Source organism: Columba livia, chromosome 17, assembly GCF_036013475.1.
Source record: "Columba livia isolate bColLiv1 breed racing homer chromosome 17, bColLiv1.pat.W.v2, whole genome shotgun sequence".
NCBI lineage: Eukaryota > Metazoa > Chordata > Aves > Columbiformes > Columbidae > Columba > Columba livia.
This window is the reverse complement of record NC_088618.1, coordinates 12,818,429-12,845,586: the sequence shown is the minus strand read 5'-3', so window position 1 is coordinate 12,845,586 and position 27,158 is coordinate 12,818,429. Positions and strand designations below refer to the sequence as shown.

At 44.3% G+C, this 27,158-nt stretch overlaps 1 protein-coding gene across 13 annotated transcripts in view; it reads right to left on the bottom strand.

Annotated features, from left to right (window-relative positions):
• Window positions 1-25,919, bottom strand: part of MTMR3 (myotubularin related protein 3) — an 83,042-nt gene extending 57,123 nt beyond the window's left edge. For 6 of the 13 annotated variants that reach the window (XM_065033922.1, XM_065033923.1, XM_065033921.1 and 3 more), the window contains exons 1-2: window positions 25,760-25,917; window positions 25,110-25,153 (exon numbers count right to left, since the gene is read on the bottom strand). The gene's annotated coding sequence lies outside the window, so the exon portion shown is untranslated. Of the gene's footprint in view, window positions 1-19,380; window positions 19,536-25,109; window positions 25,154-25,759 lie in introns of all 13 variants that reach the window. The other 7 variants (XM_065033925.1, XM_065033932.1, XM_065033926.1 and 4 more) reach the window with 5 other exon arrangements.
• Between the last annotated feature and the right edge of the window lie 1,239 nt (window positions 25,920-27,158).

The following is a 27,158-nucleotide window of genomic DNA, read 5'->3' as shown; positions in this document are numbered from 1 at the left end:
ACTACAACTGTACAGTGTTGTATGTGCTGCTTCCTTGCAGAGCAGATGTCAATAAAAAGCACCTGCACATCATTCAGAATCCAGAGGATTTGAGGCAGCTTAAGAATCACTGCAACACCTGCAGAATGACCTTTTCTTTACAGAACTAGTCCATTTGTTTGTTCGTCTCTTAAACTACTTACATATTTACTTCTCAAAGCACTAAGGAGGCTAAGTTTAAATGGCAGAGTTTACTGTTCAAACAGCAATTACCCTCAGGAAGCCCTGGGCTGCAGCAGAGCTCGAGCACCCACCTGTGTCCTGCACCAACAGGAACGCTGTTGTCTTTGGGTAACATACACAACGTTTCTGCCAGCATCTGTGAACTTGGGGATGAAGAGCTGGTCTCTTCCAAACCAGCCATGATAGAGAATAAGTATATTTGTCCATAGCATTAATACCACTGTTTATTTACAGTAGTAAAACGTTGCGTTCAGGTATGTATTTATTAGTACATGCAAAACTATTCTGCTCACAATGGAATCAAGCAATCACACTGGAAGAACTGATCTAGGCTTAATTTAGCGACAAGGGACCACTTTTTATTAACCAGCCACCTAAACTGCACATTTCAGGAGTTAATCAAGGATCAGACGAGCTTTTCTAGGCAGATAAACAGCTGTTTTCTCCAGAGCAGGCCAAATACGTGCTTGGGCATCATCCACAGAACTGCAACAACATCAGCAGCACTCGCTGTTCAACCAGCCACTCACTACGTGTAAATACTGTGAGGCAAGAGTCAAATTAGGAAGAGATAAACCCATGTGTGCTTGTGCATGATAAGGAGAGCAGCAAGAGCTGCGTTAGGAAACACTTGCAGCTTAAGTGAGCAGAAGGAATTTTCTGCTCACTCCTATTTAGAAAGTTCCAGCTTCAAGGCAGACACATGATTTACCAGAACAGGCTGCTGTTTTCCTCACCTTTGAGCAGCTAACCCATTCCAGCCCAGAGCAAACAGATTATCGCATCGATCCATCTCCACGTTCAACTCCTCCAGGCTCTCAGGAGTTGGTTCTGTTACTGTTCAAGTTTTCTGCAGCAGGAGAGCAGATTCCTGCCAGTGCTGCCCTTCAACCAGCACAGCTCTGAGGAGCTCGGGCTCCTCACGTGTATTGAGACGTACCCAGAACTCAGATGCCTTCCCCAATTAAGGAGCCTTCCTATATTTAGATCACAAGGGGCAGACAAACTGGTTTGGCTGATCTACCAGCACAGGGCCTCCAAGAAACCTGCTACTTGATGTCTGCCCTTTGGTCAGCCGATTCAAATCACTAGGAGAAAAAGCAGAAGAGCAAACACCTTTTCTCCTATGGTTAAATCACTTCCAAATATTAAGACAATTGTTTACTCCCATCTTTTTCCATTCATGGAAAATCACGGTTACTTTCAGAAGCAGGAAATGTAACTGGAAAAACCCTATTTTCGATTTGCACTTAAGAGCTAGAGATGGGACTCCGGAACTAAAATAAAAGGCAAGCAAAGAATGATAAACTTAAAAAGTGTCTTATGAACACACAGAAAAAGGACCACGAGCCACATGCAGATGGAACCGCAGTGAGGGGCTCTGAAGAGCCAAGACCGCACCTCTCAAGAGCTCCATCACACACCAAGGGTTTCAACAGCATTCAATTACATACATTATGAGCATCTAGTATTAAGCACTGAGGTGTTCAATGGACTAGTTCGTTCTGTCATTCCTCTAAAGGCACAACAGTGGTGTTTTAGAGCCGGTTGTCTCTCTGATGTAATTATTTAAGCTTGTTTCTAAGTCCAGAAGCCCTCCAGCTACTCCAGCGAGGCGGTACGCGACACAAGCGCCTTGTTCCCATCTTGAAAATAAAGGCAGGAACAATTACAATTTCTACAATCCTGTTTCCAGACTACCCAGGGAGGCTGAGCTCAGTCATGGCAACTCCCTCAAATCTTTTCTTTATACAACACCTTCCATAATACTGAAAATACACAAACTTGTCAGTTTACACTGAGGCTGCACAGACATCCAGAGCCAGGAAAGAATTTACTTGGATTAACAGAATACGCTTCTTCCAAAAAAACTAAACAGCGTGAAGCCAAAGTTAAATACATTTAGGCATTTCAGAGAGGCACACCAAAGAAGCTTCTATGGTTGTTTTTAAGGCACATTTGTGTATCAAAACACTGAGTTTCAGTTAGAATTGAAATTAAGTTCTGCACTAGACTGCAGCTTTGTCAGTGAAACAAGGTCTGACTTCACTCCAGTCAATATTTATTGGCCCTTCCTTCTCTAAAAATGCATGGGTCTAAATGTTTGAGCTTCCTTAGGAAGATATTTGCCTGTATGGTTACTGTGTCTCCTTTGAAATCCCTGTTTCGATGGCAAGATAACCACCAGGAGTGTGTTTAGAGAACATAGATTTCCTACCTGCTCACTTCAGTCACCCACAGGAAGGTCTCTAGAGCAGATTAGTTTTTACCAAAAAGAGTAATTACTCCAGTATCCTATTTGATATGTCCGCACATATAGGCAAATGCATTCCTACAGCAATGCAACACTAGAAGCACTTAATCTACAGCAACCTTTGTTTCTAGTGTTGAACTATTGTAGAAATGCACTTCCTTGTATACACAGACATTTATGGCCTTGTCAGCTCTAACGGGACTATCCAGAACACACTTTTTCCCAGAATTTGGTTTAGTGTGGATTCACTCGAGTCAGGCAAACCTCAATTTGAAACCTTCCTCGCTTATTTTCCCTAGAGAAACTCATTGATATTGGCACATATAACAAACCCTGAGAAGGGAGAACATTAATAATACAAACAACACAAGAAGTCATCTAAGTGTTTTAGCCTTTAGAGCACATTCACTCCTTCCCTGTGTGACTCAAAACAAACTTAGTTTACTAAAGAAGACTTGGTTGTAATTAAGAGATAAATCATTTTAAAGGAACTAAAAGTTTGGGCTTTCCTGTTACCTAAACACAATACAGTCACATTACCTATAAGTATGGCAGAAGTGAGTGCTGTTCAACAGCTAATTCTGTTCTTGAGGCATCAGGTAATTTTCATTTTAAATACAGTTTAATCCAATATTTAAAAAATATGTGAGTTTGTATGCAGGAAACTTCAGTTATTGACTTGAATTTTGTTGTGCATTTGAATCATTCTCAGCCAGACTCAACCATCCTTTAAAGAAATAAAACACAGATGTATATCCATCCTTATGGGAAATTTCGCATGTCCCCTTCAAGTTGTATTTTATACAGATATGCAAGAACAAGCGCATTAGTCCACAAGCTTGCTTAAAGGTCTGAAAATAGCCCAAGTTACACATCTGTAGCACAAGTCTTAGCTGTGACCTGCAAATACCAACCTTCAACTAAATGTACAGGAGCATTTCATAGTAAAAATTAAGATCAACTAAATTCATCTATTTTTATTCTTTATCCTTCAATTTGAAATACCCTCTGGTAAGTGACTCAGTAGCAAAACCAAGCCTGTACTTACCAAACACGCATTTAGAGATGTTTGTCTTCAACCTATGAGGATAAAACACTCACGTTGCATTTGCTTAGATTTGAAAAGTAAATCAGGAAAGTTTGGGGGACAAAAAAAAGGAGCAAGAGGTTTAGTACTTGAGTTTGGGGTCCTAATTTATTGCTTTGCTCCTGATGAAATTAAATGGCAAAAAACCCCTGACCTCAAGTGACATCTCATTTCACGATGTTTAAGTGGGATGGAGCTGCTGGCAACCCATGAACACAAGACTGGGTTTGCTCAGGTATTCAAGGATCTCCTTAAAGATCTTATGAGGTGCGAGCCTTGACCAAAGTCCAAACCAAAACAGGGCAGGAATGTCTTTCTTTCCCGTAACTATAAAAATCAAAGCTGCCTGCAGGAAAGCTTGCACCAGGTCCAGCAGGACTCAACTTCAGAAAGAAACTCCAACTCAACACCAGAGACTTCTGTGCTCTTAGTCACAGAACAAAACTCAATAGCCACGTACAAAAGCACAGAAGTTGCTTCTGCCCTTTAAGTCCAAATGGGAAAGTATTCTAAAGAAGAAGGATAGATACATATGCAAAAAAAAAATCAGAGTATGAGTCGAATGGGACAAGTGAACATCAGTCCAACTCTCTACTTCACAGGATCCCAGAATGTCAGGAATTGGAAGGGCCCTGGAAAGCTCATCCAGTGCAATCCCCCCATGGAGCAGGAACACCCAGATGAGGTTACACAGGAAGGTGTCCAGGCGGGTTGGAATGTCTGCACAGAAGGAGACTCCACAACCCCACTGGGCAGCCTGGGCCAGGCTCTGCCACCCTCACCCCAAACAAGTTTCTTCTCAAATTTAAGTGGAACCTCCTGTATTCCAGTTTGCACCCATTGCCCCTTGTCTTGTCACTGGTTGTCACCCAGAAGAGCCTGGCTCCATCCTCCTGACACTCCCCCTTTCCATATTGATCCCCATGAATGAGTCCCCCCTCAGTCTCCTCTTGTCCAGCTCCAGAGCCCCAGCTCCCTCAGCCTTTCCTCACACGGGAGATGCTCCACTCCCTTCAGCATCTTGGTGGCTGCGCTGGACTCTCTCCAGCAGTTCCCTGTCCTGCTGGAACTGAGGGGCCACAGCTGGACACAATATTCCAGGTGTGGTCTCCCCAGGGCAGAGCAGAGGGGCAGCAGAACCTCTCTGACCTACTGACCACCCCCCTCTAATAAACCCCAGGATGTCATTGGCATCCCTAACACTGTTTCAATTAGATCAAGTTGCTCAAAGACACATCCAGCCAAAGGTTGAATATCTCCAAGCGTATTCTTTCTATATGACCTGTTCCAATATTATGGTCAGAATCTGAAGTTCAGAAAACTACTCAAAGGCAAAGGAAGCCTTCACACTCTGAGCAAAAACTGGGGAACACAAGGATAAGAACAATGTTCAGAATACTTAAGTCTATTATTGTTTGTTTTTATTTCAAGAGGCTATGCGGCTGGTGTAACAAATCTGCATGTGAAGACAAATCTAGAAGCAATATTCACAGCTGAGATGAAGAGGCATTTGCAATTTCGATAATACATAACAGCTCGCTGTAGGAACCACCTCAGTACTCAGGCCTTGTATTTCTGAAAGAGCCCGCATGTGGTTTTATACATCTAATGCCAAAAAACAGTCAAATGCCTTTCCTGAATCAAAGATTACATCTTTATGTAGGAAAGCTCACTCGACAAGCTTCAATTAGTCTGTCAACCAAGTACAAGGACCCAAGGTATGTATGTTTTAATACAACATCTGTGTCATCAGCTTGGAAATACAACATCTCTGCATTGTTTCAGGTCCAGCTGACAGAAATGGTTTGAAATCTTCCCCGACGGTCGACGTATCGGAATAACCACAGAAATCCAGGCAGCAGCACTCCCAGCTAAACCTCTGTGTTCAGTCTCAACAACTGAACACTTGACATGAACTGATGATGTTCTTTTTTCCAGCTACCATTACCACAGATGCTGAAAAACTGACCTCCTGAGAACAGGTCCAAATCAACAGCGTGTTTTGGTATTTTGCCACTCAAGAACTCCACTGCTGCTGTAAGGGAGCGATCCCTGACGGGGCTGCCATGCTTTGCTCACAGCTTTTTGGACTGGGAGGTAAGTTTGTTACAGGTAGTTGCACAATAAAGCAAACAAGGGAGGCAGAGCTGACAGCCTGCGACTCTGTATTAATGACACAGAAGGTATTTTCACTTGCTGTGGACACCAGCTCGTAATTACATCTTCAAATGCCCATGTATAAAAAGCACAGAGTCAGGAATTACACACTAGGAAACGCAAGCACTGTGATCACCTGTGAGGCTTTAGCTCAGCTTCTCTTTGAAGACATATGATCCCTGATTCCCTTCTCCTTCCCACAAATCCCCATCCTCACGCAGTGAACCAGGGGGACAACATTCCCTGAACCCGGAACTTTTCACTATATTCAGTTTTATTGAACCTTGTTATCAGCGTGGAGTTCTGAATCAAGTCAATCTTTTCTACGTTGCTCATTTTATAACATCTCTTCTGCTGAAGATCCACAGCACTTATCACAGAATCCCAGAATGTCAGGGGTTGAAGGGCCCTGGAGAGCTCATCCAGTGCAATCCCCCCATGGAGCAGGAACACCCAGATGAGGTTACACAGGAAGGTGTCCAGGCCCCACAGTTCTCACACTGTCCCATATGGTGACGTGGCAGCAATGTATTTTTTAAAGGTCAAAAAATTACGCATAGTAAGAGTCAAGGCATCAGAAGGATCTTCTAAGTTTTGGTACCCAGAACAGATGTCTGAAATTCTTCAAATACTCCAGTTTTTATAGTATTCTGCTCTGTATTTGGGAAATACGGGGGTCTGAGCTGCAGAGATGAGCACTCAATCCTCAAGTTGTGTCGTTACCACCAAATCCATTACTCTACACACACACCTATAAAAGTGTCCACTAACTTTCCAGCCAGCACCGCAACCAGTGGGGCAGGGACACATCCAGTTCCCCACCACTCACACCTTCCAGAGCAAGGCACTAATCCCTCAGCGCTTCTACAAACACCAAGTCATTTAAGAACCTATTGGGCCATCTGGAAGCTCTAAATTTCTTCAGGTGTCCTGGCTTTCTATTGCAGCCTCTGCTTAAAATGACCTGTGGGTACGAGCTACTGATGCCAGCGCACTCGCAGCAACAGTCAAGGGATCAGACAGTTCGTTAGGCATTTGAATATCCAGTCATCATTCCTCCCCCAAACAGCTTAATCTGATTATATTCGTTTATTGGCTCAATTGCACAGCACAGATAAGCCTCTTTTGGAGGGAGCTGAACTCCCTGGCGAGCCTTCGGAACAGAAGGGAGCTCACATTTGGTGGGATAGCTTGGTCAACAGCAACAGCCATGTTTAAGAACTCTCCCTCAATCCAAAAGGTGCCCACATACCCAGTTCCCACAGCCTCCTTTGAAATAGTCAACCCTAAAGCTAGGGGCAGAGTTGTACAGTTTTATTATTTTGAACATAACATTAGTGAAGATCCTTTAGCAAGGTAGGTAAAGTTTCTCCCCTTTAAAGTTTTCTTGCAGAGTAGCATATGGCAGTTTAAGCTGACAAAATTACACACGAGGGGAAAGAGTGCATGACACTAACTTGTATAGAACCATAAAATCATTTGGGTTGGAAGAGACCCTCAGGATCATTGAGTCCAACCATAAACCAACTCTAGCACTAAAACCATGGCACTACGAACCTTGTCTAAATGCCCTTTAAATCCCTCCAGGGATGGTGACTCCAGCACTGCCCTGGGCAGCCTGTTCCAATGCCCCACAGCCCTTTGGGGAAGAAAATATTTAAGGGATATTCAAATTTTACACCTGCTCAAACTACATAAATGCTAAAACTAGAAACCCACCAAGGTTCAACAGGCTCCTGTACCAACATTTTTATACAAACCGGGAGCAGCTGTCCTTCAGCAAAACGCCTTCCCCGCCATGCGCCTTCATTGCTGCAGGTGCCCCAATTTATCTGCCTGAGCACTCAGGGCTGAACATCACCTTTCTGCACAGCCATCCAACCAACAGCCATCCACACCAAGGAACACCTTCATCTGCCTCTGGGCACAAGTTATTCCTCCAACAACTTTAGAAGCAGGCCATTTTGTTTAAACCATGAAAGAAAAAGCCATGGAATTCGTTTTAAAGTCAGTACGTGTAACAGAGCACATGCCACCTGCCTCAGCGAGGCACCACTGCCATGCTCAGACTCGGTCTGCCATGGCTTTAACTCTTGTCTATCTTATCAAAACAATGTCAGAAGTCTTATGCAAGTTCACCTCTAACACACTCCTTATCCTCTTAGGAGCCATTGAATGAAATGTGAGTTAATGAATACCACAGTGGGAATTATTTCATTATCCCCATTCTTAGCTATGATGTCAGACTTGAGAACCAGCCAGTGACACTTCCTCAGGCTCAATCAGGGGCTACAGCAGTGGCATTCACAGCAAAAGGCTCACAGGGTGCACCGACAGCCCCAGCAAAGCCGCACCGAGAGCAGCCTTGGGAAGAATGAGAGCAGCAAGGGTAAGGAACGCAAGCTGCCATTTTGCCTTTACAGAAGGGAGGACGGCAGGAAGGTTTTTAGCAGCATCCATTTAATGTATAGGCCTGGTACAGGTATGGAAATCACTGCAGAACAGCATGTCAGCTCATTTTCCTCTTGCCTTACCTCCAATTTTAGAGAGTCCCAACTCTCCCCATTCCAAGTTACCACCCATTTCCACTACCACCTTAGCCAATGTGTCTCTTGCACTCCATGAGAAAGCCAAGACACCTTTAAAAGGCAGTCTGAAGTGAGATGTGAAGTACAGATCCTCCACCAGTCATTGGCAATTCTGTCTTGAGGCGTTCAAGGCTAGTTCACTGACACTTGTAGTTAAACTAACCACTACAGAACCTGGTAGCAAGGAGAACAAATGCAACAAAGACTTCCTCAGCCCAGCAGTGTCTTCCTCCAGGTCATCAAGACATCTGCCTGCAATAAAGAGCAAGCTCCAGATTGCCTGAAAAGACCATCTAGATCTGCTAAGGAGACCAGGCAATTTAAGACCACATTTAGAGAGATGATATTTTATTAATTTCATAACCATTAAAGTCCATCCTCATTGCTATCAGGACTTCAAGTAGTTTCACTCTTGGGATACATGTTCCCTCCATGTCTTTCCTTTACATTCAGCAGTCAGGAGCAAGTTCAGAGACAAAAAGCAGCAGACATTTGAACAGTTCATATCAATCCACTATAGAAGCTTCTAAGTATTCCTTACTGTGTATTCTCCTCTAACAACTTGACTAATGCAGAACTAACTTGTGCACAAGCAAACTAAAAACCTAAGAAAGAGGAAAAACCAGAAAGCCTGGGAGACCAAAGCTAGAAGACTGACTTCTCCTGCAGATGGAAAACCAGAACCATCTTCTTGCCATGTCATACCCAAGGAAAGAGCCCAAGGCAAGCTCTGCAAGCAGTTTTCTTTACGTGGACTGCAGAAACAGAGGTACGTTCTCTTTTGAAGGGCTCAGACTTTCCCATAACCTGCAGCTTGCAGTCACTTCTGAACAACCACATGTTACCGAGTTTGTGTAATGCTTGAAAAGCAAAGGATAATTGCACCATACTCCACAGCGAAGGAACACTACCTTCACGCCTTGTCTGTGCTGTTCTGTCATTCTCACATGAGTGTGCACATGGAAGATGTATTCCTCTTCAAGTCCTGGTGTCGCAATTACTTTGTCACAAACACAACGCTGAAGTACCTTCAGAATGTTTCAGTTGATATGATAGCTGCCATAGGGTAATGGGTTCAAATTGGAACACAGGAGGTTCCACTGAAAGATGAGAAGCAACTTGTTGGGGGTGAGGGTGTCAGAGCCTGGCCCAGGCTGCCCAGGGGGGTTGTGGAGTCTCCTTCTGTGCAGACATTCCAACCCGCCTGGACACCTTCCTGTGTAACCTCATCTGGGTGTTCCTGCTCCATGGGGGGATTGCACTGGATGAGCTTTCCAGGGCCCTTCCAACCCCTGACATTCTGGGATCCTGTGATAATGCCATTAAGGTATCCTCGACTCTAAACCCACTGTTGTTCTATAAGCACTCACCTTAAATTCTGCAATAACTGCTCAAAACACCTATATTTAAGATAGAACACTAATCCGTGGCAGTATCTGTAAAACTGAGAGATAATCCAGTAGGATACACTATCAGAAACTGGCTTGGGGGCAAGTTTCTAGTTTCCTAGAAGCTTCTGAACTGGTGTGGAACAGCATCAACCCCCAGCTCTGCCAAGGAACAGCATCTCCCAGCACAGGAAGAGCATCTGTGTGCAGGCGCTGCCTGAGTTTAACTGATGGTCTGCACTCAGTGCTGCGCAGAAAGGCTCGAGGTGCTCGCTCCGTGGTGCCCATCACCTCGCAGCAGAGCACACAGCTGGGCTTCAGCCCACACAGCCTAGAGGTGAACACAACACCACCGAGGGAGGGAAGAAACAAGCTTTTGAGACAGTACGCAATTTAATAAGGTAATGGGATAGAACTAATACCCTCACTTGTGAGGCCAGAAGCCTTAATAATTCTGACTTGCACAGTGATAACTGTCTCATGTGCTCATATTCCCCACTGAGTCAGAGCTGTCCTTACACAAGACATCAAGACAAAGCTCTTCAGAGTTGTGCAGTGAGGTTTTATGAGGCTGTATCTACGCTCTTTCTACAGCAGCGCTGGTTATCCAAGCTGTCGTGCCAAGAACACCGTCAGAGCCACCTGCAGCCAACAGCGCTCCATCTCTACCCGTAGAGCCACAGTGCGCACCAGCCACACACAAAAACTGCCCTACAGCCCTCACCTAAAGCCAGACCTTGTATCTTGTCTCCTTTTAAAAGAAGGCCCACATGAGCAGTTCTTACTCATTTCAGACATCCACTTCAGGAGGTTTGGTGGGAGGACAGGACAGCCATATCCAAGTGTCCTTAACCCTGCAGTTTCCAGTTTAAATATGTCTAGATAGAATCACTAGAAGGAAGCAAACCATAGCACCCAGACTCATCCATCAGTAATTTTAAAAAAATGTAAGCGGACAACAAATTCTTTGGTGTTCAAATGCAAAGAACAAGCAGCTCACCAGACATTCCCTATATTATCATAAACAGCTGTAAAGACTCTACATTCTTCCCAACCACGCCAGCTTTTTGGTAGAATTAAGTAGCTGCCTAAGTGAGAGTCAGTTATAAAGTTGTTCTGTCACCACTGGTACTCAAAGCTTAAAAATTAAATCAAGTATTCCACTACTGGAATTTTCATCACCAGGAAGTTACAATCATGCTTATTGCATTATGGTTATTGGTTTGTTCTCCAATATAACTCAATCAGTTCAATACTCTGAGTTAATTATTATTGTTTAACCAAGGTAAATGCAAACAGAAACTTGAAAAGCATGAAATAAACAGCAGGAAACCAAGCTCCACTGCTTAAAGATAAACTGAATACTTCAGGATTGCCCGCCAGCATCAGGGACATTCTCCCACAGCTCTAACACGCATGAGAAGTTCAAAGCTCTGAACTGAGCTTCAGAAAACAGGCACATGAAAATTATACAGCAAGATAAAGACTGACTTTTTACTGTACCCAGACACTTGTGATTGGCAATGAAGAGAAATGTTTTCATACATAAAAAAGAACCGGAACCTGGAAGGATATTCTGTCAGACTTTTGATTCAGCAATAAAGTATAAACAAGCACAAATAATTCTCTGAAGAATCCACCAAAACCCCAGAGATCCTTGTTCTCTAGAGCTGCTTCTGCACTGATCAAAAAGCACCTTCAGTCCTACTCTTCGACTGAGGGAGAGCAGACCCAGCATCAAGGAGCTGATGAAGGCAGCAGGAAGATTCAGCCTTATTTTACAGAAGCGCTACCAGTTGCCAGAAGTTTCACTGACTTTGGCTGACGAGGCTGAACTTGGAACTGTTCAAACAGGTACCTCATTTGAAACTATTATAGTTTGAGATGTTCAAGCTCTAGAGGAAAAGCCTTTGAACTTGACAGTGGAAGTGACTTCTACAAACAATGAGCTTCACTCAGCAAGAGCGGCATGCTCAGGAAATGAGTGAATAGACAGCTAGAAAGAGTCATTCAAGTGGCAGTCTCCATGAGCCGAGCCAGGACAAAGTGCTTTTTGTTCCTCCTCTTGAGATCTTGACAAATCAGAAAGAGATTCAATGTGCCAGCAGGCTGGGTTCTGCCTTGCAGAGCGAGACACGATCCGCCGATGCTCCGCAGTAACTCGCAGCCGAGCAAACAGCAACGCGTGTGTTCTGGTTTCCTTGTATGAAGTTTGAAGCAAATCAGGCCTTTTCAGCACTACAATGAGCTGACAGAAAATCATTTTGCTTATAGTCAAGATAAAGTAAAACCTCAGAAACAAGAGCTAGAGGTCCTAACTGTATAGGTATCGAACACTATGAATAACTGAATTTTTAGTCTTGTTAGAGCCAGGAGGAATATCTGCCTGAGTACAGTCACCAATGGAGGTTTTACTGCTTCTAGAACAGGCTCTGAAATACACACATTTGTGTCTGGTACATTTTTCATTTAACCTTGCTAAGTCCACCAGCATTATGTTTGGCAGGTCAGTGACCAAACCAGAGTTACTGAATAACTTTCCAGTCTGAAGTTTCAGTGCACTCGTTCTCACTCCTGAATTAAACACACAGCCAGCGGAATATCCACAAATCCAACAACCCACGAGGACTGAGCACGTTTTACCTGTGGAACACACACGAGCATTTACCAAGATAGCAAAACTCAACACAAATGCTAAACAAAAACTGGCAATTCAACTGTTTTAGTTAATTAATAAAATAGTCCTGAGGAAAATAAATCAATCAGTGTCCGCTTTCTCCATAAATCCCCAGTACAACTCCAGCAGCACCACGGGTACACAAAACAGAGCCAGGCAAACCTGCTGTGTTCTGCAGGTGACAAATCCAGTTTGACTGAGATACAGAACAGTTTCAGGAGTTGCATTTGTGATGGGTAAGTTGAAAATCAGTAGTAATGTCTACCCTTTCAACATTTAGGCCTCTCTGTACCAGAATTTCAGCACCAACAGCCCAGTGCCATACGGCAGACAGTATTTTCGGCTCCAGGGTTGCATGATCCAACCCTACTACCCTGTACCTGTCCCAGACCACAGTACAGGCTGTTGTAAACCAACAACTCCACTTTAGGACAGGGACTGTTTCACCTACAGAATATAAAGCACTGCAGAAGTGTTGCTAAATGCTTTACTTGCAGCCACCTTGGTCTAGAAGTATTGTATTAAACCCCCCCACCCCTCAGAACATACCAGTCTAGAAATGTTGAATGTAGCACTGAGACTCCAAGTTAAACTCAGAAGATACAATGGGCTGAAGCAAAACTGAAATGAGGTTAAGTTGCAGATTTCTACCTCAAATCTGTCTGCAAGGGGGGCTGTGTCACTTGTGACAAGGAGCTAAAGTACTGGAAGGAAGAACCACATTTGAGCTGTGATGAACTCACCTTAACTGCCATTCCACCAGCTCAGTTTGAGCAACATTTCTGTGAAAGCTTTACATCAAGCAACCTCAAAAATACTAAGGATATCATTCAAGGCTACTGTTTTACACACAAAAAGCCCACCTGCTACATCTCCCTTTGAAAATTCAGTGAGGCTTGAAAGTAGGGCAAACCTAGCTAAATGAATTAGAAGACTTATTATTTACTTCAGAATTAAAGCCTCCAGACTCTTCTGTTCAACGTATTTCATCATCAAGCACTTCATTTTTAAGTTATTCCAGATACCCAGCATATATTATAGTATTCACACAGCCTATTTTGTTTAGACAAGGCATTAGTAAGGACTCTTCCCCATTCCTCCGCAAAAAGAAACCCTGTAAAATTGACATCCAATATAATGTAGAACACACCACCTCCAAGCTAAAGCTGAAGTTAAACGCTCCTCATCTCCCAAGTATTTGGACAAATCTCCAGAATTTCACAGGCAAAAATACTCACCAGCAGACCAAGTACCAAATCCTAATTCAGAAGCTCAACACTGTACTTAAGAAACAAAACAGAAGAATGGAAAAGGTCTAACAAGATGGGCACAGCCGTTTGCCACAGGTCACATTTAGTTCTTTCTGTTAAGGAAAAATCTTCCCTACCCAGTAAGTTTAGAGTGACACACACCTTCATAATTCAATAACCGAGATCTAGAGATTAGGACATGGGTGAATAATCAGGAGCTAACTCTTTAAGCAAATGCAGGTTTTAACAAGATAAATTCCTATTATATACCTGCAGAGTTTAAAGGTTACAAAAAGCTCTATGTCAGCACCAGGCAACAAGCTTTTTATAACACAGCAAAGATGCTCCGAATGCCACGTGGAGGCTGAGCTGTCACTCACACAGCACAACCTATGGATCAAAGCTTCACACTAAGATTCACAACCTTCTCTTCCACATTCTTATATGCAATAAACTATCAGTATGTTGTTTAAACTCCTCAAGTTCTGGTTAAAATCTCAGAAAAAAAAAAAAGTTTAAGTATCCAAATCACTGGCATGATTTTTGAGGGGTTACAAGTGAAATGGCTCTTCAGAAGTCAGCCAACAAGCAGCAGATCCTTCAGACAGCTTTCAACCCATCACATTTGTTTCAACACATACAAACTCTGCTAAATCAAGTCTTTCAACAATGTTTGGCATAAAGTCACCCAGGGGAGACCACAACGGCAAAACCTGACTAATTGCTATCGAAATACAGTGCTGGTTGTGTTTTCTTTTGCAAACATGACACATGTAATGAGTTGTTTTACCACAACTGATCTTCATCCAGCTGGAGAAGCTTTCTCTGACCTGGCCCTAGGGTGTTCCTTCACCTTTTGCATTTTAGTTGGCTACCAAGAGTCAAACAGATCTGAACACCAGCCTCCTAAATTTTCCAGAGTCAAACAGGAGGCTTGAAGTTCCAGAAAACAGGTGCTGCAACACCAGTTTAAAGTTTACTGTTCGTACATTCATGAAAGTTTAAAAGCTGACCTTTTACAAGCAGTAAAAAAAAAAAAGGCTGGCAACATCTACAACTGCACCATTAATGTTCTTCACAGCAAAATCTTTCCAGCAATAAAACCACCAATACTCACCAACCTACCCGAACAGACCTGAGTGCAGAAGCAGCTACCGCACTGCAAACCCATCCTGGAAATTCAAACCAGCTCTAGGAATTCTTTAATTGTCTTGGCAAGAGTCAGGATAAAAATTGTGCAGTTTAACTACATAAATTAGGTTTTGGATGTATTTTTGGCATCAGGCCTTTCTTTAAATTGTAAGCTTAACTAGATCCTCTCCAGCCCACCTGCTTACTTCTAATATGGGAATTCTTGCACAAAAACCCTTAAGTCTATTCTTGCCCTTTTCATGATACAAGTCACTTAAGACTGACTTTTGACAAGGCATGTTTTAACTTATCACTGCTTGCCTTTGGTAAGTGAAGTCAGTTTAGGTAAATAAATGAATCTGCAGTGTATTTTTAGAATAATTATTTCTTACCCAGTATACCATGCTTGGTCTGCTGGGATTGACACACGGTAGCCAAGCATTTATGATGAACTGAAAACTGAATTTTGTTGGAGGAAATAGAAAAAACCAACAAACATAACAATACAATAATAGTTAGTAGAAGTATTTTGAAACTGAAAAGCAGATGGGGTAGATTAAGCCACATTGCAACTTTGGGCCTCCTGAAATACGTTGAAGTACATGAGGCTTAGCCCTGCTAGGTCTCCAATTTGAATGTCAAACCACTTGGGTCTAAGACCAAGAAGTATTGTAGCAGCAGTAGAGGAGCCGCATTCAGCAAGACTGGCCAGATAATCACATCATCTGAGTGCTCATCGGTCTCAGGCAGTTGTATGTGCCGCTAAGACAGTCTAAAAAGGACAGTAACTTGAAATAGTGATGTTCAGAGGATAAAAGAAGCTACAGGGCCCAGCAGCATACGACTTTCCAGTGAGCTGCCAAACTGCTCCCTCCCCAAGCAGAACAGATCAAGTTGTCTTACGCAAGAGGAAAAGTCTTCATACCTTAGTGCTGAATGAGCACGTGGCGGGCTGAGGAATGAGGCAACAGCACTAGTAATTTAGGGCTGCTCTCTGGGTGTGACCCTCAGAAAGACAGGGAGCACCTCAACTTGTACCCTATACGAACAGCTTCTTCAAAAACTAGTCATAAAAAACTGCAGCAAGAAATAGTTCTTATTGTCTTTGTTAGACCAACCTGACACTCGGTAAATCAAGCACAATCCTTTCGGTCTGTGTCCACAGCTCCCCGGGCTGAGTCCTCCCCGTGAACGGCACACCCGGTGCGGCGATGAACCCAACCACCCCACAGGTTTAAAGACTGCTGCCTACTCCAACCTCATTACAACAGCAGGTTTGACGCTGGTTTTTTTTTCCTCTCAGCGAATTACTCCAGAATTTCCATCCTCACACCCTTCCACTGTTGGGTTACCACCAACCTTGCAAGAGTTCATAGCAAGAAGCGCCTACGTGATAAAAATATTGCAGAGGAGTTCAAATGGCAAAGCAATTGAAAGCTAGACAGCGCTTAAACCAGCCTGGCAGTCAGCACTTGACAATCAGAAGATAATTTGCCTGGAATAACGAGCTAAGTATAGAGGCACCAGGACAAGAGCTCCCCAAATATTTTTGCATTTCTTTGGAGTGAACCAGCTTGGGAGGCACCAGGTTTCACCTGCTGGTACAATCAGTTACTGACGCTACTCCAAGCAAAGCAACAGCGATCTGGTGCTGAACATACCAAACTCTGCAAAAGCAGCACCAAGGGGCAAGCTCAGCATCTTCTTTTTTTAACCATCCTCTGTTACCATATTTCAGCATTTTAGGGAATACCATTCTATTTTAGAAAACCCCAACAACATAGTCACCTTGTCTCGTCCTCTCATGGCATCAGTGTTTAGCGGTTACACTCTCCAAGTATCGGCACCCATCCTGTTGTTTAAAAGCTAAGTTTCCAGTTTGACATGTGGAAGACATTGTGGTTCCAGCTACTAAAGCCCGCAGAACTGAAGAGGGAAAAAGCCACATGACAGTCATCAGGCATGTTCCTACCTTTGTGGAGCTATACAAGAAGTTACTATCCTCTGAAATTATCTGTTAATTAATATTTATAATTATTTTACTTTAATAGGGGTTTAAGAGTATGACTTATAGAGGTTTATATCCACTGATATCCCATACGGTCACAGATTCTGAAAGAATTATTCACTGTCCCACCACAGTTCCCCAGCAAGGAAGTTTCCATACAAATACCCTAATAAATATTTGAACATATAGGTATAATCTCAGTATATTGAAGTTGTCATCCTTTTTATCATGAACTAGGAGTTTTCAAGCAGAGATCTGATCTCCTTACTTCAAAGTCTAACCGACCAGATGCTTCCCCTTGGTTTTGCCAGAACACAACCCAGCAAAAAGTAATATTAAACACTTTGACATGGATCTCCAAAACTGAAAATTTCCATGTGGCTTCTCCCTGCAGTCCAAATTTATTCATCTGTTACGCACAGGGATGCTCTGCAGCAGTGAAGTACGTTAACCAAACACCTCCAAATCATGTGCTACTCATGCTTGAGTCTGAAGGGATTAAGAGATTCCAGCGCAAAGGAAAAGAAAACAAGCAGGCTATTGTATTCCGCATTAGAAAACAACTATGCCTTGACCATAATCCATTAGCCAAACCTACAAGGAAAGCAGAGCAGAGCTCGAAATATTTACCTTGCTCCATCTTCCTCCTTTTTCCTCAGAGAGTTCAGATTTTCCCAAAGTGCAAAAAGGTGCATTCGTTTGGAAGTTACTCAAATAAAGGTTCAGTGAACATAGACAAAGATGATAATTTAATTATAATGGGTACCCAACCAGAATATAATGCACTGTTCACAGCAAATTCCTGCTACCAGCAGCGAGAAAAAAATTGAGAATCTGAATTCTCAAATGTACTCATGACTAGTATGTCCGCCAATCACTGTACAATTAAAGAACAGGAATGCTTAATTGTAAAGATGAACACTTGCTTGATAAGGATTAGTCATTAATTTGATGAAAAGCTTCACCACTTAAAAACAAGCACAGTGCTTAGATGGAAAGTAGTAAGAGGTCTGCAGGCAGAGGCAATAAGCTTGCAAGTTTACATTATCACACTTCACTTGCTTTTATTAAAGGAAAATAATCAAAAACTTCAAATTGCAATCTGCTTAGACATTTTATTCAGGTTTCTTGGATCAAAAGTGCAACAATGCCTACAATACAGCAGCATAATTGCTCTCAGAAGTGACAAAAGGAAATAAGGGAAACTCAAATAGAACAATAAAAATCAAAGCTATCAGCTCACACCGCTTAGATAAAATGTTTCTAATGTATTCTGACCACAGCTAACTTTCCTGACTACAGAGTGGATCGAGCAACATGTTCACATTAAGTTCCAAGCAAAGTTGCACTGTGATATGTCAGGTGAGTTTTCTTCTCATAAGTTCTCTTTTTGGCTCATCTTTTCATTGTCACAAGATAGACAAATATTTTAAAAGCCTGAACTTACAGAGAACCCACAAAACAAAAAAAGTCAGCTTTGATAACAGTAGTTTTTAAAGTTGGAGAAGACACTGAAGACTGGAAGCAAATAAAACTGAAGTGTTCAGCTGTAGCAAATCCAGAACCAGGCCTGAAAAGGCCTCCAAGCAAACACCTTATCAAGGCTGCAAACAGTATAATTACAAACAGCACAACTTCACAGCATCTCATTTTATCTCCAGTTTAAGTTTCAATAATAGCAATTACAAGCTTACAGATAGCAATGCAATAAGTGAAGCTTTCACAGGTATACATTTAGGTCAATTATGGCTACGAGAGATGAAATCAGGCAGCCACAGCAACCACCTTCCTCCCTTTCCTGCTCTACTTGCACCGAAAACAAGGAGAGTCCAGCTGCTGGTCCCCTTCTACCTACCAGATGGGAAATGTCAGGGAAACGCTTGCCACCAGTTCCACACCTCGCTGCAGCCACCTCCATAAGCAGCTTCAGCACTAACCTCACTTCGAAAACACGTACTGAAGCATAAGAGTGGTAAGACAGAGGTCTTAAGCTAGATAAGCTCCTAGACTGGGTCATTCTTAGGTCTTCTGTACAACAAAATTGAAGCTTCATTTCAAAAGTACTGAAATTCATCTTACCCAAGTAACATCTGCTGTAAAATGTTAAAGGTATTAAGACTCCAGTCATAAGCAGTTCCTGGGTTACAGTAGATGCAAATCAATTGTTCCCAATCTCTCTGGGTGGTCAGTCTTTTTGTTGCCATTTCTTTAATTGAGTCTTCAGTCTCGCTTAACTCTTCAATACTTTCAACTACAATTTCTAGCAAGCATATAACTGAAATCAAAATTCTAGTAGTCTATCTTCGACCTGGGAGGTGCTAAACTCCACATGACAAAGACTCAAGGAAAGGTCTGATTTTCTGTCTATTTTCTTGAAATCCTACCACCAACCGTACAGAAAAAAAACATAAGAATCCTTTTGTGGAGAACAGTCAAACCACAGAGAAAGAGGAGTCACACAGCACCCGGAAGGCTTGTGATCCACATCACCCCACACAAGAGGCTGCTCAGAGGGGTGAGTTGGGGAGAACACAACGTGTCCCGTGGGCAAGCCCTGTCTTGGTCCCACGCTCCAAGGGCACTCAGAAAGCCAACCCAGCCTGGATTTAAACCCTCACCTTTCCCCGTGCAGACAGGAATTTGTCTTCCCTCACGCGGGTGGCAGGGAGCAGCTTCCGCCAGGCACTTCCACAAGCTGAGAAGGCAGCACTGGAGAAAACAGCTCCATTCTCTCGAGAGTCTGCCTGGGCCCAGTTGATAGAGGAGCCAAAACCTTTTTTTAAAGGCAGAGGGAAAGCAGAACTATTTTTAGCTCTTCCTGAAGCTCTGTCCTTTCAGGTAACACTACAGAATTAATGCTTTGATTATTGCCCTGGTTTCTAGTCCCCAAGTTGAAGGAAATGAGGCCCACAAAAGGGCAAGAGAAAACTGTTCTAACAGTGTTTCTATAAATAATGTCTATACGAGTGCATGAATCTCTGGTATTAGAAAGAAAAACTACAAAGACTTAATTATGGCAATGCAGCAATCTTCCTCCACAAATTGAAGTGCACTACTTCCCCCCATACTGACTACATATTCTAAGAACTAAGCCTTATAGAGAATCAGAATAATCAAAAATACTTAGAGACTGTTAGACTTGTATACACAGGACACCTCACATGGACAGGCATCCTGGCTAGAGATCTCTATTTCAAGCTATTTTGTTTTCAGAAATCTCAGTTAAAGCATCAAGTATAGCTGTTCACTGGTTTTCCCTGATGAAAATCTTTCCACGCTCTTAAAACAGGGTAAGAAAGACCACAAACAAGAGAGCCCTTAGTAGAAGTCTCATCCATGAGGATAGTGTATTCACAGCATGGAAGAAGCACATGCAGGTAGTAAGTTACTTTGATAAGGTTGTTCCTTTGAAGAGCAGGAAGCTTGAGATGACAACAAAAAAAGTCTTTTCCATTTCTTTTCCCAATAAGGGCTAAACAAAGTAGGACTTGAGAGGGCAGATCCTGCACAACTGCTAGAGATAGCCCCAGTAAAGAATAACTTTGGCTCTGAAATTACACCAAGGCAAAAAAACACCCTCAAGATATCCAACATCCTTCAAGTACAATCAGTCTCAAGTTTATCAGGTGCCTGCAGCTGTAGCTCCACACACCTGCAGAACTGCTCCAGCTCAAGAAACCAAGGACCTAAATCCTGCTTCCACCTCAAAGGATCTCATGGGTGCACTGAGCAGCACGAGCCTTCTCACAGACCTAATCCAGCAGGAGGAAAAGCACATTTAAATTGATTCTTCCTCTAACCAAGTTAAAATGCAATTGCAGCTTTTTACGTTAAAGCTCTGTCAGAAGATTAAAAAAATACAGTACTATAAAAGAGCCAACTCTCCTCACACTGGAGGCTTCCACTTGATATCTGCAGAAGTACGTACGTACCAGCCACCCCACCAGAGGAGAGTCTGGAGAAGCCCCATCCAACCCTGTGGAAACCATCACTCTGCAGGAAGCGCAGGGGTGATCAGGCTAAAAATCAAATGGAGGTGAGCACAGAACATACAGCTTGAAATCAACATACACAACGGGAAGGAAGAAGAGAGTTAAATATCCAAGTTCCAAACACAAATCTTTCCCACTGTCTTTCACTGTCTTTTATGCCATGTTACAGGAGTTAGAGGCCTGTGGCAGCGTGCCTTGCCAACCAGTCTCAGAAATCCAAACATTTGAACACCCCATTACAGCTCTCACCATAAAGAACACACTCCAGTCAGGGTGGGGGGCTGTTCTGACTGCCCTCCTGAAAGCCCAGCTCTTCCTAAGTAGCCAAGGACTAACACCAAGTTTTTGATTTTATTCTAGCTTCCAGATGATTCCATAGGTGACAGGATAATTTTCCAAGCTAAGCTCAGGCTTCCCAACTTGCATTAGTTCACTAGTTCTAATGCTTCACAAGATACGTAACAGCGAAAACCCCTAAAGCTGACCACTACCATGCTATTCATATACTGGAAAATAATTTGATGAACTGATGTACAAGTCAAAGCATCAGCTAGACAAGCATCTCGGATGAAAGCCATCAACACCAACTTCACTTTCATCGCAGCTGGTCAGTCCATCCCAATGAATACTGCAAAACACAGACAGATGTGCTGAGCAAGGCAAGAGCTTGATTTGCTTTTCCCCTCCTAGGACTTCTCCAAGGCTTGGTTTCTTTGATGTTCTTTCAACTAACACTGAACTGCAAAGTTATATTTTAAAGTATTTGTAACTCAATCATTTTGGTTTATCTAAAAGAGAGGTTTAATATGACCTGAGATCTATCAGCATGTGTTACTGAGAACACATCCCATTACTGGCATGACTGGTAGCTCACACAACAGCCTGCCCCTGAGCCATCCCAGCAACAATGCTTTACAGCTTTTCAATTCATTCCTAGTCAAGAGGAAAAATAACAGACCAATTTCTCTAAAATTAGGTTCCACTAGTATCTTGTTCTAAGTATTAACTTTTCAGAAGTGGTAATACTTCAATACAGCAGCTTGTACAAGTTTAGTTGCAGTATCACTTAAAGGCCATCCAGCTTCAAAAGTCTTCTGAAATTCAGCTCTCTCAAGGAAGGGAACTTATTTAGGAACCACTTATTTAGGTAGGGATTTTTTCAGAGTTTGGGTTGTTCTCCACCACTCCCCCCCCATATCAGAGTTTGGAAGGGTTCCACCACCTATTACAATGTCATTAGTTGCCTCGGGCATATACACACACAAATATCAGAAAACCTTCAAGCTGGATCACACCAAGCTTTCTTCGTTGCAACTGTTTTCAGCATTAATGCCCATGAAGTATTCAGCTGCCCCCCCCGTCCGACCTACAGAGCACATTGCCAGTTAAGACCTTGACTCGCAGTCACATTCACACATCAAATCAACTGCTGCTTCCTAAACTTGAGATTAAGATTCTAAATCAGAGGTGTTTCACCAGATGAACCAAAGCTAGGTATCAGCAACTGTATTTTAAATTAAGCCTTTAAAAATGCTGCTTTGTGATGGACATCGAGGACTCCAGAAATAGCTCATCTATTTCCATTTTAATGCCAGAAAGCCTTCTGCTTTGCTTTTCTTCCCCAGCTCACTTTGCATGGTGTGGAGCTGCAGTTCCAACACATTTCTAGGGTTTATTGCTACTTACTGAAGGCGAACAGAGCACCCTTAGCTCACAGACCAACAGAATCCAGACATCTCATAATAGATAAGAGGAAGATACCACTGGTTTCAACAAGATAACACCACATTTCTTCCCTGCTGCTACAGGCTGTTCTTCCTTCTAGTTCTGATCAGGAGAGACCAACCTGAGGTCTTCCTTACAGGATAAAATCTCACTTCCCAGAATTGCTATGGTTCACTGAATCTCACCTCCTTCACACCAGGAACTATTAAACAGACGAGAAGAACAGGTCTGGGCTACTCAGGCTCTAGCTTGTGATTAGATTTCTATGATATCAAGCACATTCTGTCAGTCCTGCTCAACTGTTCACCCCAAAGCAAGGGGACAAAGTCTTTGCTGTTTCTGTTCTTAACTACATTGCGAATGAGGAGAGTTGATACCAAACGATGCTGTGTTGTGTGACCCTTGCCCATCCCACAGGCAGATACTAAAAGCTGACATGCAAGTCAATACACCCGTGAGGATACAGCAATCCTGCACCGTTCAGGATTAAAGCTTCCAAGGTAGAGGCTGTAATTCATCAGGAGCTGAGGTTTTCAGTCCTTTACTGGGCATAGTAAAACCTCAGTATTACAAATTCCTGAATTAGCACTAACTTCACTTTTATGCCCTTCACACAAATCTCTTAATCACCCTGCAACTTTGAAGCCCCACAAAGATATAGCTCTCTTTTAATGATCCAGTTAATCGACAAGAATTACAGCATGAATTGAGTGCTAGGCATATTCCTAACATTTTCCTGACAGCACTGGGAAGTTATGGCACCACTATCTAGAAGACATGTGGAATTAGAAATCATGAAGCTCAATTCTCAGAGTTAAAACCCCTATGGGATCTAACAGGCAGGTCTTTACCCCACCAGCTACTCAAACTAGAGACAAATGCAGAACAGTTGCACATTATGGCTCAGACAATTTAGTACTTAGAAGCTTATTTTGAAAGAAACATAACTTCTATTACTTGGACTCAGCCAATGAAAGCAACTATTGAACAAGTGGATCTTTAACTACCTGGATCAGTTCTAGTTGACAGTATTTGATAAGCACAACTGCACTATTTGGAGTTCCGTGTTCTGGAAGACACCACCAATATCAAGAAGAGTCTTATCTCACTATATCCAGCTACACATCCCAGAGCAGGAACAGCCACCACATCCCTTTGATCTGCACTAGTGGAAAGACCTCAGACTTTCTGCTGGACGCTAACCCAGTTCCTCTCATTCACCCCATGGAGACAATTCGTTCTTCTTGCTACAGCAGACTTGTCAGGCTTCTGCCCGTTCCTCCAGCAGCCTGACAATACCCTCCTCCTTAAGTTACTCCTTTTTTACGAGTTAATTGCCAGCAAAGCACTGCATAGCCACGTTCCTCCTACTCTTGAAAGGCTGACAACATACTTCTTTCCACCATCCTGGGTTGCACGTAGGTGGAATGAGATCTGAGATAAAATATTGTATCCCCCGTCTTCAGAAGCTTGGGCATGCTTCGCTCCCATCTTCTCCAGCTGTGGATGGCCATTTTTATGAAAAAAAGGGAGTTTATCAAGCTGACCTATTCCACCTACTTGGTATCATTTATGGGTTGCATAGCATATTACTTAAGTAGGTTAACATGGTTATTTTAATAATTTCTAATGCAGACAGTTGTTGTAAAGGATATTAACACTACCCTGGATAGGTACTTATAACTATCTGCCAGCAAGAGATCTGAGCTTGTTTATCAATAACACTCCTATAATCTGAAGTAGGACAAGAGCACCTTTTAGTGCAATCACTCAAAAAATCCCTACTGCTCAACATTACTGTTTCTGCACATCTGCCCCTCCCCAAACTCCAAAGCACGCACATAGAAACACTTGTCACTGAAACATTTTGGAATCCCATGCCCCGCCTTCACTTATCTGCAGAAAGTTTCAACACTTACAGTCCACAGTATTTCCTGTACTAAAAGAAAGCACTTTTTCTATCTTCCAAAACCACTGCAACTAGACCCAGCTGAAGCAATGCAGATATCAGATGTTGGTCTCCTCCCCTCAAGTTATCTACAAGCACTCCTGCATAAAAACACCTTCACCTCCACCAAAAAAGTTAACTTTCAAATACTACAGCACATGTTTAATAACAGACGAAAGGCAGCCAGTTCTTCACCTAAAGCTTAGAGCATGACTGGCATTACAAGAAACCTGCCCCAGTTCCCTCAGTCATACTCCAGTCCCTTCCCAATGGACTCACCTCGGCATTTAAATACAGCTTTATAGCCTCCATGAAGCCAAGCGGTACCACTACATGACATGATTCACTAGGCAAGCACTTTTCTTCTAAAAAAAAGCCTCACTGCACATGGTTCCATGGGCTTATCATGCATGAGAGCAAACAGGTGAAGCACACAGAAAAGCACCTGTCAGACTTGAAGCCTGCAAGGGCTACAAACTCATAACGAGCCTTCCCCCATGAGGGAAGTGGGCATGAAAAGGAAAGAAATCAGTTTCCTGTACAGTGAAATGAGAAGGAACACGAGGTCTCATCTGTTGAAAAAACAACATTCCTTAAAAGAATGAACAGAAGAGGGAATAACTTCAATGAAAAAACTTAAAACTCCACGTTGGGGGGACAGGGAGGGCAAAACACTACTTACCAGAGAAGGGCAACATCTGCTCAGATCCCATCAAAAGAATTGGACTGTTAAGAGGAAGATGGGGAAGAGGCACAATTAAAGCCCCAAAACGATGTAAAGACAAAGCCTTAACAAGTCCCACTTGTAAAAAGAACGGGAATTTTGCCCCAAGCACAAGGACAGCTGAATACAACCGACACCGCGGCCAAAGCAGAAGCAGCCGCCGAGCTCCGGACCGGCGCCGCCAGCGCCGTGAGGCGACCCCCGGCTGGCGGACACGGGCAGCCCCGCGGGGCGGGCGGGGAGGCGGATGCGCCAGGTGGGGCCCACACGCCGCGGCCCTTCCCCGAGCCCCACCGGCAGGGCCGCGCCGTCCCCCCGCGGCAGGCCCGGGACGGCATCTCCGCCCGCCCGGGGACGAGGCCGCCGCCGGCCGCGGTGCCAAGCGAGCGCCCCGGCTCGCCGCCTTCCCCCGCGACAGCCTCGACCGAGCGGAGCGGAAGGAGCCGGATCCCCGCCGCTGCCCCTCACCCGCGGGCCGAGGGGGCGTGCCGGGCCGTGGCCCCGCCGCTGACAGCCCGGCCGCCCTTCTCCAGGCCCCAGCCCGGCAGGCCGGCCCACCCCCCCGCAAGACACCGGGGTGAGCCCGGAGGCCCCCACCGGCTCCTTACCGCGGGGCAGGGCATGGCGCGGAGCCCCCACACCCCCTCCCGGGGCGCGGCCTCCTGCCCGGACCGGAGTCGCTCGCCTCCCGGCTGCCTCCGCCGCGTCTCACAGCCACAACAACATGGCGGCCGCACGGGACGCGGGCACGGCGGGGCCAGGCGCGCGCCCGCCGCCTCCTCCCCCCACAGCCCCTCCGCGGGGCGGGGCCAGGCGCGCGCCGTTCCCGCCCTCCGGCCTGAGGGGAGCGGTGGTCCGTTCAGGGCTGCCCTCAGCACCCAGCGCCGTGGTTATGGACTCGTAGAATGTCAGGAGTTGAAGGGCCCTGGAAAGCTCATCCAGTGCAATCCCCCCATGGAGCAGGAACACCCAGATGAGGTTACACAGGAAGGTGTCCAGGCGGGTTGGAATGTCTGCACAGAAGGAGACTCCACAACCCCCTGGGCAGCCTGGGCCAGGCTCTGCCACCCGCACCGGGAACAAGTTTCTTCTCAAATTTAAGTGGGACCTCCTGTGTTCCAGTTTGCACCCATCGCCCCTTGTCCTGTCACTGGTTGTCACCAGAAGAGCCTGGCTCCATCCTCCTGACACTCCCCCTTTCCATCTTGATCCCCATGAATGAGTCCCCATCAGTCTCCTCTTGTCCAGCTCCAGAGCCCCAGCTCCCTCAGCCTTTCCTCACACGGGAGATGCTCCACTCCCTTCAGCATCTTGGTGGCTGCGCTGGACTCTCTCCAGCAGTTCCCTGTCCTGCTGGAACTGAGGGGCCACAGCTGGACACAATATTCCAGGTGTGGTCTCCCCAGGGCAGAGCAGAGGGGCAGGACCATCCCCACAGCCCAGCAACTGTTCCCTCTCAGTCCCTCAGCAGGGGAAGCCACCTGTCCCCTTCCTCCTTGTATAGCCCCTGGGGATGTTTGACCCCGCAGGAGCAGGCGGGCTGGGGTTGGTTCTGCCCACAGCCTGCTCTGCAGTCCTGGGATCGCCCTTAGGAACCCTCCAAAGCCTGTTCATCCCTTGGAGAAACACCCTGTCTGACTGCAAAGCATTGTACATAAAAGCAGCTTTTCTCTTACTTTTGGAGGACTAAGAGACAAAAGCTCACTTAGCATTTTTTAGCTGTTGAAGAGGATTTGGGGACTAATAGATTCATCATTAAGCACATGTAAAAAAACTGCTTTTTTTTGCTTTACCACAGGGAAAAATAAGTAATGATGATTTTTTTAAATGTGTCCAATAACTTGTCTCAGATACTGAACCCTGAGCCATGGAGAGACCAGAGACACAGACACTTGGCAACAAACCCAGTGTGCACAGGCTGGATTCTGAGGCAAACTGCAAAACCGCTCAGTGGAGACTGGACTGTCGGGAGTGTCGCTGCTGGTTTATGATCAGATTTAGATAAGG